The sequence below is a fragment of the Chlamydotis macqueenii genome, chromosome 2 (assembly GCF_036417535.1).
Source record: "Chlamydotis macqueenii isolate bChlMac1 chromosome 2, bChlMac1.mat, whole genome shotgun sequence".
Lineage (NCBI taxonomy): Eukaryota > Metazoa > Chordata > Aves > Otidiformes > Otididae > Chlamydotis > Chlamydotis macqueenii.
This window is the reverse complement of record NC_141557.1, coordinates 138,549,662-138,563,343: the sequence shown is the minus strand read 5'-3', so window position 1 is coordinate 138,563,343 and position 13,682 is coordinate 138,549,662.

Below are 13,682 nucleotides of genomic sequence, written 5' to 3'. Positions count from 1 at the left end.
GGAATTGCAATATTTTCTTATGGAATATGCTTAGGAAAAGTGCATAAATTCTGTAAATTCTAGAAATTCTCTTAAAGAAGATCAAGAAAAGCCATGCACTACTGCCTTGGGTTGGCAATAAAACACTCCCTAAGTATTGGAGCAAAAGATAATCTGGCAGCTTACTCCACTGCATGGGGCAATGACTGTACCAGGGAACACAGTAAAGGCAGTCTGTCCTTTCTAAAAAGTTCCAACTCACTTACACCAACATACACGTTTTTGTTTTAATGCAAAGCATCAGTGTATGTCATGTGTGTAACCACTTTAGGAATGTGGATAGAAGAAATTTTGATTTAAGAACTCATGTTGGGCAATGGCTGATGACATTCCTCTGGACGTGACTCGGGGTTGTTGCTTCCCTTTTAGCAACTGTGCATGGGAAGTGTCAGTCTTCTTCCAGTACGAACTTTCACGGCAGGGGAAGAGTCCTCTCTGTCTTTTATTTGTCTAAATCCCTGAGTCACACCTGAGTAAGAAATCTGAAAGAGAGATACCAGATATTTCACTTCAGTTGTTCACTTACTTACCTACTAGCTAGAAAATTGCCATGCCTGAATGAGAGCCATGTGTTTGTTTGTTTGCTTGTTTGTTTGTTTTACTAAGTAACAAAGTCAACTTTGCTTTCTGAGGAGTATATTTGTAAATTGCTAATTATCTTTTCCTTGAGTACACCAGCTAAAGTTTGCATGGAAAAACAGACAAAAGGGCACCATTAAAATGGTTCCCAAGAACGTTTCAAATGATTCACAGGGGTCTTTTCCTAATTAAAATTGAATGCAAAACCAAATATGCTTGCAATTTGCTAGGATAATACTGGGTATTTATGAATTTCATCAACTTGGCCCGTATGTGAAAAAATGAAGCACATGCAGTTGAAGTTTAAGATTCTAATCATGTAGTGTAAGTTGCTTGAATTGAATTAACTTTGTAAAGAAGGATACAAGCATTTCATCTTACAAACCCTTACTTATAGTAGCTTGATAACTCATTGGAAAAAATCTATTTGAGAATTTTACCATCTATTTGAGAATTCAGCCCTAAGTCGTAATGCTGCTTTGGGTCCCACTCTGCCTGCTCTCAGTGCTGCTATACACACCTTCAAATTCATGCAAGCAAAAGAATCAGAAAGAGTTATTTGTTTTTAACATAATGCATTCTTCTTTCTGTTAGAACATGAGGATGCACTAACTGGAGGCTACCAAAAAGCTAGAGGTGGGTGATGGGCCATGAGGATGGCTGGAGAAACTGAGTTATCTCAACCCTGGCACAAACCCACTGACTTCACTTGGCTTAACCCAGTAAGACGCTTAGAACTGCTGTAGACTGGATCTACAACCAACAAACCATTTAAAATAGAAAAAAAATATTAAAAAAATAAAACACATACAAATACTAACATAAACACCCAAACCCCTTGGAAATCAGTAAGGAATTCAGGCAATATTGAACTGAGTAGAATACAAGATTCTCTGTTATAAATTGGATTATACATCACATGGGATGGGGTCAGGGGGTCAGGCTTCTCCGAGTAGGGGGTTTCTCGATATTTCTTTGGAGATGTCTGACCCCAGCCCATGAAGTGTATGGACATCTAATATTTTATTAATAAAAATCAAGGCAGAGTAAGGAGGCTGCAGTTCCAGGGATCTGAGGGGAATAATTCAGGGCTGCCGTAGGTTCTTGCACCCCTGTGAGTCTCAAAGCCAGGGATCCTTCAGAGAAAAGGTACCTACATCACTTCTTTCAAAGAATGGAGCAAGATTCACTGTTTTCTTTTGAAGTGGTACCTGCTTTTTACCTGTTTGACTTGTGACGAGTTCTCCTTTGGGAAGCAAGAGAACAGAGCTCAAAACACCCACCAGCTCCCAGGAAGCTGCAATAACTGCCAAAGCAGGTGAGGGGAGGAGAGATGGGGACACAAGCCCTCATGTCAAATCTGCATCCCATTTCAGGGTCTGATGAGAGAGATGTAGTACTTCAGAGAGAAAGGGACTGAGAAGACTCAGAGAAAACCTTATGGTTTTGGTAAGGGCATTCAACAACGGTGAGGGAACACTGTGGCTCCCTCTTGTGAGATTTTGACTGTTGTTCATATTAAGCAGTCAGAGATAAATGGCAGAAAGAGCCCAGCAGTGGTGCAAAGAAGGCGGCAGCCATGATGGCACTTTGTGCTGTCAAGTCCTTTGCCGCAAACGTATGTACTCTGCGTCTTCTGGATTGGGTGCCTCAGTGAACTTGGCACCACTCTGGCTAATTCCCCTAATCTGACCTGGCTGTGAGGGAAGCCTGTGAGGACCTGCTGTCCTGGGCTAAGAATATATGGGCAGCCAGCGTAAGAGCTCAAGGGAAATGTCTAGGAAAGCTAAGTACTAAATTAACTTCTGGACTAGATACCTCTAGTCTGTCTAAATTAATTTATGAATATAGCCCTCAAGGACAAATCTTGCTCCAATTTCAAGGAGCGACAACCCTCCCCTGCCCTCCAGCAAGCTGTGGAAAAGACAGTATCACTTGTCCAGCCCTGGCTGAGGAAACAGCTGGGCTATAATGGTGCACGGCATTATGAATCTCCATGTGATAACACAGGTGAGGAGGCACTAGTGAGCACAAGGCCACCGACTTAAAAACCTGACAGAGAGCTCTGCACTGTTCCTGCTGCAAGCCCATCAACACCAGCCTAGCAGCCTGCCCTGGCTTCCTGGGAATCCCGTCCCTCTTCCTGGAAGATGCAGACTGGTGCAGAGCTAGTATCTAACTTCACCCCAGTAAAAAGGCTGCAGTAGGCACAGCCAGCACCCATAACTCACCAGTAAGGAGAGCTGGGGCCTTAGAGCAGAGGCCTGACAAATCTGAAGAACCAAACATCCCACAAACATTTTACACAGTTCTCTTAGGAGTAAGATGAATGAAAGAACAAACTACACATGGCAGATGTTAATTGCTCTGCACAGGCTCGACTCCACAAAGGTAGTCAGGATTGGTGATGCTATTAGATGTCAATTTTTAGGTACTCATGGTCTAAAAAGGACCTGTCACTGTTCTCTTTTGTATAGTAGCTATTACAGAAACTCAGGAATTTACTCAATTCTTTTTGCAATTCAAACCTTAATCTATGGCTTCCAGTGCCAACAGCGGAATAAAGCAACTGCACAGGCATTCTGTTATTCAAATTGTCACAGCAACCTGCAGCCCTTTGTGTCCTTACACAAACAACCCTGTCTATCACCAGGAAACAAGGGCCTATACTTATATGAGAAGAAGTAACTGTCAGATTGTCAGTAAACAGGACTAGTTGTCACTTTTTTATCCGCTTGGACTGAAATCAGTGCTCCAAATAATACGTGATACTACAAAGTCCACAGTCAGATCTAGGTTCCCTTTGATATCTGTATAAATAACTCCACCACGGGGGCTGCTGCTACTTTGATCCGCTGCCACTGCAGGAGAAACTTAGTACTTAGCTTTCACTGCGTTGAAAAGACTCAAAACTTCTTTCCTCTGCTCGCACGGCTTCCCAAACGACTGCACCAAAGCAACCACAGCTGATTTTCTGCCTTCGCAGGCTGCCTCACCTGAGTCGGAGCCTGCCCGGAGCGCAGCCGGAGCCCGGCCGCTCGCCGAGCAGATGCTGCCCTCTGTCTGGCTTCTCGTTTCCCGATCCCAGCCGAGCTCTGGTATGGGAAAGGGAAATCCCTCACAGTTTTTGCCTCTAGTGGTGAAGGACAGGAAAAAAACAACAACAACAAAAAAGTTATTTCCCTGGGAAAATAATTTTCATAGCCACTTTGAGTAAACAGTTGTCCAAATTGCTCAGCATCATTTAAAAGGGAGAGGAAGGACCTAAATCCACATCTCCACTACAGTGACTTTATGATAGCTTATTCATTTTTCGCATCTGCTATTTTGAATTACAAGGTCTCCAAATTCCATAGCATCCGGTAATACTCACTGCTTGTTGGAGAAAACTGTTCCCAAGATAAATGAGCTGCAATTAACTTCCTTTGCTGCTTTGCTCCTTCCAGCTGTAAAAATCAACACCCCAAATCCAGCTGGTTTCCTCCCAGGGACCGCTAAACTTCCAAAAGGAATGAGGCCTCTTCTTCAAAAATTCCAACCGAAGTCAATCCTAAATGATCTAGACAGACCTTGGACAATGAGGAATGCTTGTCTATGATGTGTTTTAGTTTTTCTACATAAAATAAAATAATTTCCTATAAAACCCCATTCTGTATTGCTGAACTCTGGCAGAGGTGTCAGGGCACTCCAGAGGAAAGCTTCCCAACATGACACCTGCTCCTGTGTTTAGCTAGAAGAATTTCTAGGGAGTGCAGTGATCATCTCCACAGCAATCAAAGCTACTTTGAGCATCCTGATGAAATACATATTCTAAGCAGGTGTTACAACCCTTATCTTTTTAAGATGTTTATTCAAGGATGCTAGCAGTACCTTGTAGTGTTTTTGGATATTTTCACTTTAAAAACTGAGGAAGGGCTACTGTTTGCAGTGTAGGGCTCAGGTCACATCAATAGCTATCCGTAGCATCGAGTACTTACGCTGCAGTGGTAACCAGGGGCTCCTCTGTGGATCCAAGCCCCATTTTATTAAGCAATGCCCAAACTCTGACCCAGAGTAGTTTCTTCAGTAAAATTCTGTGGGCAGTAACAACATTAGCCAATGCTGAATAAGCATGCAGCATAATTGGAATGCTTCCTGCAATGGACAGGATGATTCCCAACGGGCCGGAGCACCTCTTCTATGAGGACAGGCTGAGAGAGTTGGGGCTGTTCAGCCTGGAGAAGAGAAAGCTCTGGGGAGACCTTCTAGTGGCCTTCCAGTACCTAAAGGGGGCTTGTAGGAAAGATGGGGAAAAACTTTTTAGCAGTGCGTGTTGTGATAGGACAAGGGGTAATGGTTTAAAAACTAAAAGAGGGTAGATTCAGACTAGATATAAGGAAGAAATATTTTATAGTGAGGGTGGTGGAACGGTGGAACAGTGGAACAGTTTGCCCAGAGAGGTGGCGGATGCCCCATCCCTGGAAACATTCAAGACCAGCTTGGACGGGGCTCTGAGCAACCTGATCTGGTTGGAGATGTCCCTGCTCCTTGCAGGGGGGTTGGACTAGATGATCTTTAAAGGTCCTTTCCAACCCAAATCATTCTATGATTCTATGACTGGGGAGATTTGACATGCATTTCTGGAGCAGGGGAGGGAACTAAGGGTGTGATAATGGAGGTCAAAATGGCAATGATCTAACCATGCAGCCAAAAGGTTAAAAATGGGAAAGTATCCGGAAAGATCTATCTCCCCCAGCAAATACCTGCACCAAAGCATCATCTTGTGGCTCAGAAGTGCTGGTGTCACTTTGCCACTGGAGGACAAGAATGCTCTCAAACTTATTTTCCCCACTGCACTGACAAAACAAGCATCATCCCAGAGGAACTGAAAGAAGCTAACTTCTATGTAAAATTATATAGGCATATAAAGACACCTTAATGATTTTAAAAGTGTAGGAAAACATTTTATTTAGAGACATGGGGTAAAACCCTGACAGGCATTTTGTCACTGCCTTCACCAATGAGTCAAGATTTGATCAGCTGTCTTCAGCTGAAGATGTATAATTATCCCATTTTACAAGATAGGCATTCTGGATTATTTATCCAAATTCATGCAACAAATGGTCAATTAGAGGCAAGCTGATAATTATTTCCTATTCCACAAAAAAAAAAAAAAATGTTGACATTTCTAAATAATCATGTCCATCCAAAATAGGAACAAAAGTCAGAATCTCAAGTATGTTTAAACACTGAGAGCCTGCAAAAGAATTACTTTAGATTGGACCTATAATTTCTTCCTTTTTCTGATAAAAATACCTGTTTTCATTTGGCTTTAATTTACTGAAACTTAATTTAAATTTTAAATTAAGGCTTTTTTAAAAACCTCACTCAGAAGGGTTGAAATAGGATATATGAACTTTAAGGTATTTTTAAAAAGGTTTTAAATTTCTAAAAATTGTCCTTTTCCAATACACGGTTTGAGAAATTAGCACTTTCCAGTGGAAAATTATTATGCTGGTCAACTTCTGAGCAGGTCTACCACCATTACATCCTGCTTTTCATCATGAGGTGTTAGCAGTAGGCTTGAAGTTAATGGCTTTGCTGATGGTTTTATCCTGTTTCAATAATGAACCCAGGTAAAATCTCTGCCAAAATGGTAGGCAGGCAACTGAGCAGTTTGTTTTCAAGTAGGTAGTTTTTTCCAATACTTGCTAGTGACCAGGTCGGGCTCTTACTGTGCCATTGTTGACAGGAGAGATGAATTACCCGCTGCACCTCACTGCTCATGCACTGTTGACCCAGGCAGACACAGTGACCACCATGTGCATGCTTGGACATGCCCATTCAGTTTCATTTCAATATAAGAAAGAATTTTTTTACAGTGAGAACAATTTGCTGGAACAGCCTCCCCAGGGATGTGGTAGAGTCCCCATCACTGGAAGTTTTCAAGATGCGATTGGATAGGGTGATAGACAATCTCAGCTAGGCTCCCTTTCCCATTAAATGTTGGACAGATGATCATTCAAGGTCCCTTCCAACCTGAGCTGTTCTATGATTCTGTGATTTATATGCCCATGTGCCCATTTGGATATGGATAGTAAGTCCAGCATGTTCCAGAAAATGATGGGTTCCCCATTTTCTTAGCACCTTGCTATGAAATAGCTCTTCACACAGGAGTAAAGAATATTTTTTTCCAGGGCTTTGGGTGATCAGGTAAGTCCTAGGAGAAATCTGCAGAAACCGAGGGTGAGAGCTTTACTGATCGCAGTGGACATGGTCTACCAGTTTGTCCTCCTCAGCACAGCTTTCAGACCCTGACAGAGTATATAAGGAGAGCACTGGGAAAAATATTTAAACCCCGGAGTACCCCAGGGTCATGGAGAGTCTACTTAGTAGCCTGCATGGTGCTGGGACCCCGCAGGGCAGCAGCTCTGAATTGACGGGGACATGCGAGAGAAGACCAGGCCTGACTCTTTACAACCAGTGGTGACAGATTCTGCGGGAAGGATGGACCCAATTCACTAAAATGTGAATTAATATAAATTAATAAAATTCAGTACAATACAAGGCTTTAGATACCACCAAATACTCACAGAAACAGGTCAACGCACTGGGATAGGCCAATCCTTGCATTAGCTTTTTAACATTTTAACACTACTATCATAAATCTGCTGGAAACAAGTGACCCTTCAAACAAATCATAGTAAGATGTTTGTGCTTATTAATTAATGAAGGTGTGGTCACTAATAGCATCTGCAGAACATCCACTTCAGTGACAATTAACAACACCCAAGTGTTAAAATAACACCCGGGCCACGCTGGTGAACTCACTTCTCTTACTCAGGGCTTGAGCCAAGCCACGGCACACTAAGGAAGGCTGACAGCAGGTTAGGTGGACAGATGTGTACTGCAATATAACACCCTTTTAAAATGTACAGCCAAAAACAGAAGGAAAAATTATTGAGAGGACTGCTCCCTTTATGAACACTAATTTAAAATTATTAAGGCTATGTCACAACAAAAGATGTGAATATATGAATGCTTCACACAAGTGCTTTGTTTTGGGTATAAAAATGGCCTATTTGAAACAAATTTCCTAATCCAAAGCTTGCAGTTTTCGTTTTTGCATATGTTCAATCCTTCTCCTGCCCTTCTTTGTCACAGCTTATGTTATTCTTTTCTTCATTTTATTTTTGTCCTTTGGAACTGTTTTCACTATAAAGAAAGAAAATAGTTTTGGAAATTGACACCTGCCCATCCTAGCTGCTAGCTGATACGCTGATCAGGACTTCCCTACTATAAATGAAAGATTAATTTAGAATTTGTTTTGAACTTTTAATGTGCCGAGAAGGATGGAAGAACTAATGGGAACTACCAGAGCTGCCAGCCCCTGTGAGACCTGCGGCCTGCCTAAGCTGCTAGGAGGACGAAAATGAGAACAAAATTAACCTGTCACCTGTAAAAACACAAGCTTTGGTCCTAGCAAAAATGGCAATATTTACACTCAATATTGAGTCACGAGCTTTCCAGTAATTCCCTCCAGTAAGATGTTTTTAAACAACTAAGAGTCCATCTTTTTAAGAGCATTCATCTATTTAAATAAAGAGAGCACAGGCCAGTTGATGTCAGGAGGGACTTGAGAAGGACATGGCTGCTCAGTGTGTGCCATGTAAGGAAAAAATTTTCTGGGCCCAAAATACTGTATTTGCTGCTCTGTGAAATGGAAATGTTTGGGAATTCTAGTTGAAACCAAGGAAAATGCCTGGAGACAAACCTCCATCTATTTTAACACTCTTTGATGTCAGCTGAAAAGCAAGGGCTGAGCAATCTCAAGCTATAAAGCTGAGCTGAACTGGGAGAGAGACATTCTTGACACATGAGTCACTCAGCTTGTGCCAGCCAGGGCACATCCACACTCAAGCCTGCCAGCTGGGTAAGCTTTTCCAGATAGCCCCTGCCAGTAGCTGGGCCAAACGCTACAACAGATGTAAGGAATAACAAGCAGAAATGCCGATCAGCCGCTGCTTTCAAGCAGTCACGTGGAGTCGATTCAAACGTCGCAGACACTTTTTAAAAATTTAAAGCAGAATTCAAATGCTACCACACAGCTCCCTTGTGACTTCTGTAGCTCGGCCCCCTCCTTCCAGGAGCCAAAGACCTGAAGGGCCTTTGGGCACCACACAGACAAATGCATTTTTTTTTGTTTCAGAGAATGATGATGTGCATTTTATCACCAGCAAGAGCCTGAATTTAGACTACACCTCTGCTGAGAAGGTACACAGATAGGGCAGCAGTAACCCCAGCAAAGGGAACAAAGCACTTCCTACACGGTATCTCTCTGGCCCTACATTTAGCACCTAGTATACGTCGAAGGAAAAGCCATGGTACTTCTAAAACCATGGTTATTGTTGATACGTGGGGTTTTTTTTAGAAATGTAAACACTGGCAAAATTAAGGTTTAGAAAAATTCAAGATGGGCTGGCTTACTTCCCAATTTGTGAACTCACATATAATTCAGAGGATTTGAGATTTTTTTCAGTCTTGAAATAATTGAATCTACCAGGCTACAATCATCTTATCTGTCAGAGCCAGGCTCTGTTGTTGGATGAACAAGCTGGAACCTGCCAAATAAAACCTGTAAAGCATCCAACCCCCTAGGAACTCGATTCTCTGCCGGTATTCTGGCAGCCAGTAGAGCATACTATCAGTAAATTAAACAAATTATTTGGCCTCCTTACAGGTGAACCTGATTCCCATAAGGGACCCAGAGGAAGGCTGACTTTTATTGACCATATTTAGCAACACAATAATTTTTAGGTAGCTCGGGTCAGAAGTCCATTTAGTGCAAAACACTAGGATAACCATCAGTATCTGGCATACTAGAGAACTGAAAGTGCCTCTGACCAGCTGCAGCCATCTCAATAAATTCACTTTCCAGAGTCAGCCTCTCTCACAGGGGAGCAGAATTTCTTTCCAGGCTGAGATCTGGGTTACAGACTGTGCTGTTCGCCTGAGCAGCTCTGACTGAATTTAGTGCTATCTGTTCTGTTATTTTCAGGACAATTATGGAATTAACATCTCATAGATGTCAAGATCAAGCTCTCATAAAACATAGGACTAATCATGGAGACAAAACTTCAACTGAAAAAAAAAGAACACCTATGCGTGCCTTGTCACAAAGTGCCTGTTCATCCTGCCCAACAGAGATGGGCAGGTTGGTCATAACTTCACATCTTTCCATTCAAATATCAATATTTATCTCCTAAGTCAGAACTGTCAGCTCACATACTTTCCAATTCTTTATCCTGTTAGTTCTTTTCAAACTGGTCAGACTAATTTATTTTTCCTTTAAGGAACAGTATGCGTATTGAATTTTGTAAGATGACTTTCTGCTAGTGTTTCAGGAAGAGAAATTTGCATCAGTTACAATACAATTATATTAGCTTTGCAGGAAATGCGTATTTGGATTATTGACTGAGCCAGGAATATAATTGCCAATAAATCCTTACATCATATCTATATATTTAATACGCCATTCTTCCCCTATTCCATCATTCTCTATCTTCTATACCACCTCCACAGCAAATACCATAAGCTTTAGAGAAAGGTACAAGAAACCCACAGTATGCAGTCAAAAAACAACTTGCCACTGAAACATCTTGCTCCCTAGTGTGCTCAAAATAGCTTTTACCTTAGACGCATGGAGGTCATTCCAATTTCCAAAAGCATTTATAAAATCCTACAAGTACTTCAGCTGTTTATGCCCTCATTATCTCTGTGACAATGACTTAGAGACAAAGAAAATAACTGATTAATTCTTTCTTGATGAGAAAATCAACAGGTTGATTACAAGAAAATCTTTCACTTACAATTCTAACTTTTATTTCCTTTCACAGCTGTTGAATGTTCTCCTCTCTCATTAAAAACAGCAGTCAAATTGTCTCATTTACTTAAAGACTTGTACAGAAAAAGCTTCCCCTATCTGCGTAGGTTTTTTTCTGCACCAGTAGCAGTCATATCACTTAGCTAGGTTTTTTAATTATTATATTCATAGCATATTTCTATTGTTGTTATAACTTTAATCTCCATCAAAAATCAAGACTAGCTATTTGTAATTAGGAAAATCGCACAACAGCAGTGATCATCATCATGTCCCAAGGACATATTCAGATAAATCCCCATGGGAGATTAAGCTGCTCTGCTTGCTCTGAGGCTTCAGTGCTCAGTAAGGTAAAGCTATGGGATGGAGAAAGGGACAGGAGAAGTCACTGGACCATGCTCCTGCTGCCAAGCAAGCTCATAGCAGCTCACAAATGTACACGCAAATCCACGGTGCATGGAGCTTTTGGGCCAGGCTTTGCACTTCTGGCTGCCCACGTTCACAGGTCCAGATGCATCTCTGGTCACAGCCGTACTTAGAAAGACACACACTTCTCAGAAATATCATTGCTTGTGTCTGTCTGGGTTAAAATCTGAATGAGAGCAAAGCAGAGGACTGCGTGAGCTATTCACTGTACTGGATCTTGTCTAGTCACCTGCATATCCCTTCCATAGAGGACAAATCCCTGGACTACACCTTTGCTAGAGAATAAAGACAAAGGATAAGGACATGCTTTTTCTTCTCCTTCTCCTCCTCCTATCTTAAAAGTGAAAAGAAAACAGTACTAAACTGAAATGAAGTTGAAAAACTGTCTTTTTGCCCTCTTTGGCACATGACTCTGAATGTTACGCTGGCTACTTGCCAAAGCTGGGAGCCACACAAACACCCCAGGACCAGAACCATCCTCTGCTGCTTTTCCTCCCCAGGGAATCTACATGTTAGATCCAAAAGAAAGCAGTATTTCCTAAAGGCATCATAAAAAAATCCAGTTAATATAAAGGACGGGGAGATTTTTTTTTCATAATTTCTATAAAGAACATGTCAGTTTCCTTTCCAAGAGTGTTGGCCTTTCACAAATACTCAATTTTAAATAATTAAAAAAACCAACATCCAAAAGGTTTCTAATGAGAAAATCTACATTTCTATTTCAGGTGGACCTAATTTTGTTTTGACTTTTCATAATTGTGTGGAGAACAGATGTTTTATGATTGGAAATAAATATAAGAAGATAGAATATCAAAGATAAACTGCATGTAAGAAGTATCTATAAAATTCTAATAAGGTAAAAAATTGAATTTTTCAGACTTGAATGGACAGAGTTGCCACTTCAGAAGGATCCTTAATTTCAGCATAATATTCAGATATTATATTTTGAGGGTTGAAAACACATCACACTATTTCAGCTTTACTGAAAGAAAAATATTTGACTGCAAAATCACTGTGAAATAAAACTGTGGGCAGACTGGGTCACCGCCATTTTGCATTGATTCAGGACACAGAGAACTGATTCCTCTCAGGGTTCTTCCTGCTGCACGGAGCAGCTTCTCCAGCTAACACAAAATTCATTCAAAATTAATTGGAGGGTGGTGGGCTAACATGCTCGTATGAGCCATTGCGCCTTGCAATCATTGAAATTTAGGCTGCTGCTTATTTTTTAGCATCATAGGTGTGAATAAAAGGCTTCTTGGTCTCCTCAGGAGAGCATCTCCCTTTGCATTGTCTTGGTTTGGCTCTTTACAGAAACACCTGCAGAGCACACAACCATCGACTGCTTCTTGGGCTTGCACATGAGCCTCAGGTGTGAATTGGGTGCTGACACACGCCTGAAACGCTTTTTGCATATTAATTGCTAATGATTTGCGGTTTCTAAACCCAGGCAACCCGCACAGACCAGCCCATGCCTGCCCAGCGATGCGCTACAAACATCACCCACGAGGAGGAGCCCAATTTACAAATAATTCATTTTGAAAAAAGACGCTGCTCCTGGTTAGCCCATACCCAGGCTAAACAGATCAGTGAATAATCACTGCTTGATAAAAGTAAAAGCATTTCTTTCAGCCAAACTGCCATTAGGAAGAAGATTCACCAGTTAGGGGATGTTTGCCTAATTACATTATCCCATCTTTTCCCAATTACACGGAGAACAGACGTTTTGTGGCTGGAAACAAACCCAAAGAGAGGGAACATCAAAGTCCAGGACAAGAGCCTATAAAATCAAATAAAACCACCTAACTAATCAAACAGGCCAGTCACCTTGTTATTGTAGCCTGGTTTGGCTTTTTCCTAAACTCAATTAGGTATCATGCCAGACACGCATTTCACCCTGACAGGAAGGTGAGATTAAGCAAAATTGGTTCCCTGGGGAGTACTGGATGATGCTGAAAGAGAACAGCAAAGGTTAGCAGAAAAAATAAAGTTAGCAGGTAAAATAAAGTTACTATATGAATGCATAACAGCAGTTTGCATTTTGAAATTACTGTGCTAATTTCAGTACAACCCACAAATCTTAGTTTGACCTGGCAGTGTCTTTGTAAACAGCTTCATGACTACTTTATGGCTATAAAAACTTGTAGAGGAGTAGGAGAACTGACATAGTGAGAAAGAAAGGCAAGCGTGCAAAGTGCGTGCTCAGTTGTGACTTCTCTGGCTTGATTTCCAGATGTGCTGAGATGTGCAGATGAGCTGTTTGAAGCCCAAAGGGTGCATGTCCACCCTGAGCCTCTAGGAAATTGTAATCCAAAACCCGAGGTGTGCAAATTAAGTAGCCATGTTTCAAAACTTGATCTTGGGCAAGTTGCCTATGGTTGGGTAAGCATGCTTGGCAGAATAAGAAACAAAATCGGTAGTCAAAGACAAGTAAAATGCTGCCAGATGCTTCACGAGAACAAGTAAGGATTTCTCTTGAATTCACTTGAGCCACGATTACAGTCAAGATTTCTTTCATGTAAGTGGGCGTTAGTGAAATTCTTAGCTGACTCACTCTCTCTAAAAGCAGCATGTTTTTTCCTTCCTGTTTATACATTTATTTCACACACCCAGGCTTCTCTCTTTTTATCTGTCTGTTGCTACCCTGATTACTTCCCTGTTTTCTTAGTTTGCTGGCCACTCTGCAAAATAAAATTACCTGAGCTGTTGATTAAGACTTTAAGAAAGAATCTCATGGCTGTGTTTTTTTTGTTCTTTAGCTCTTTGCATTATACAGAAA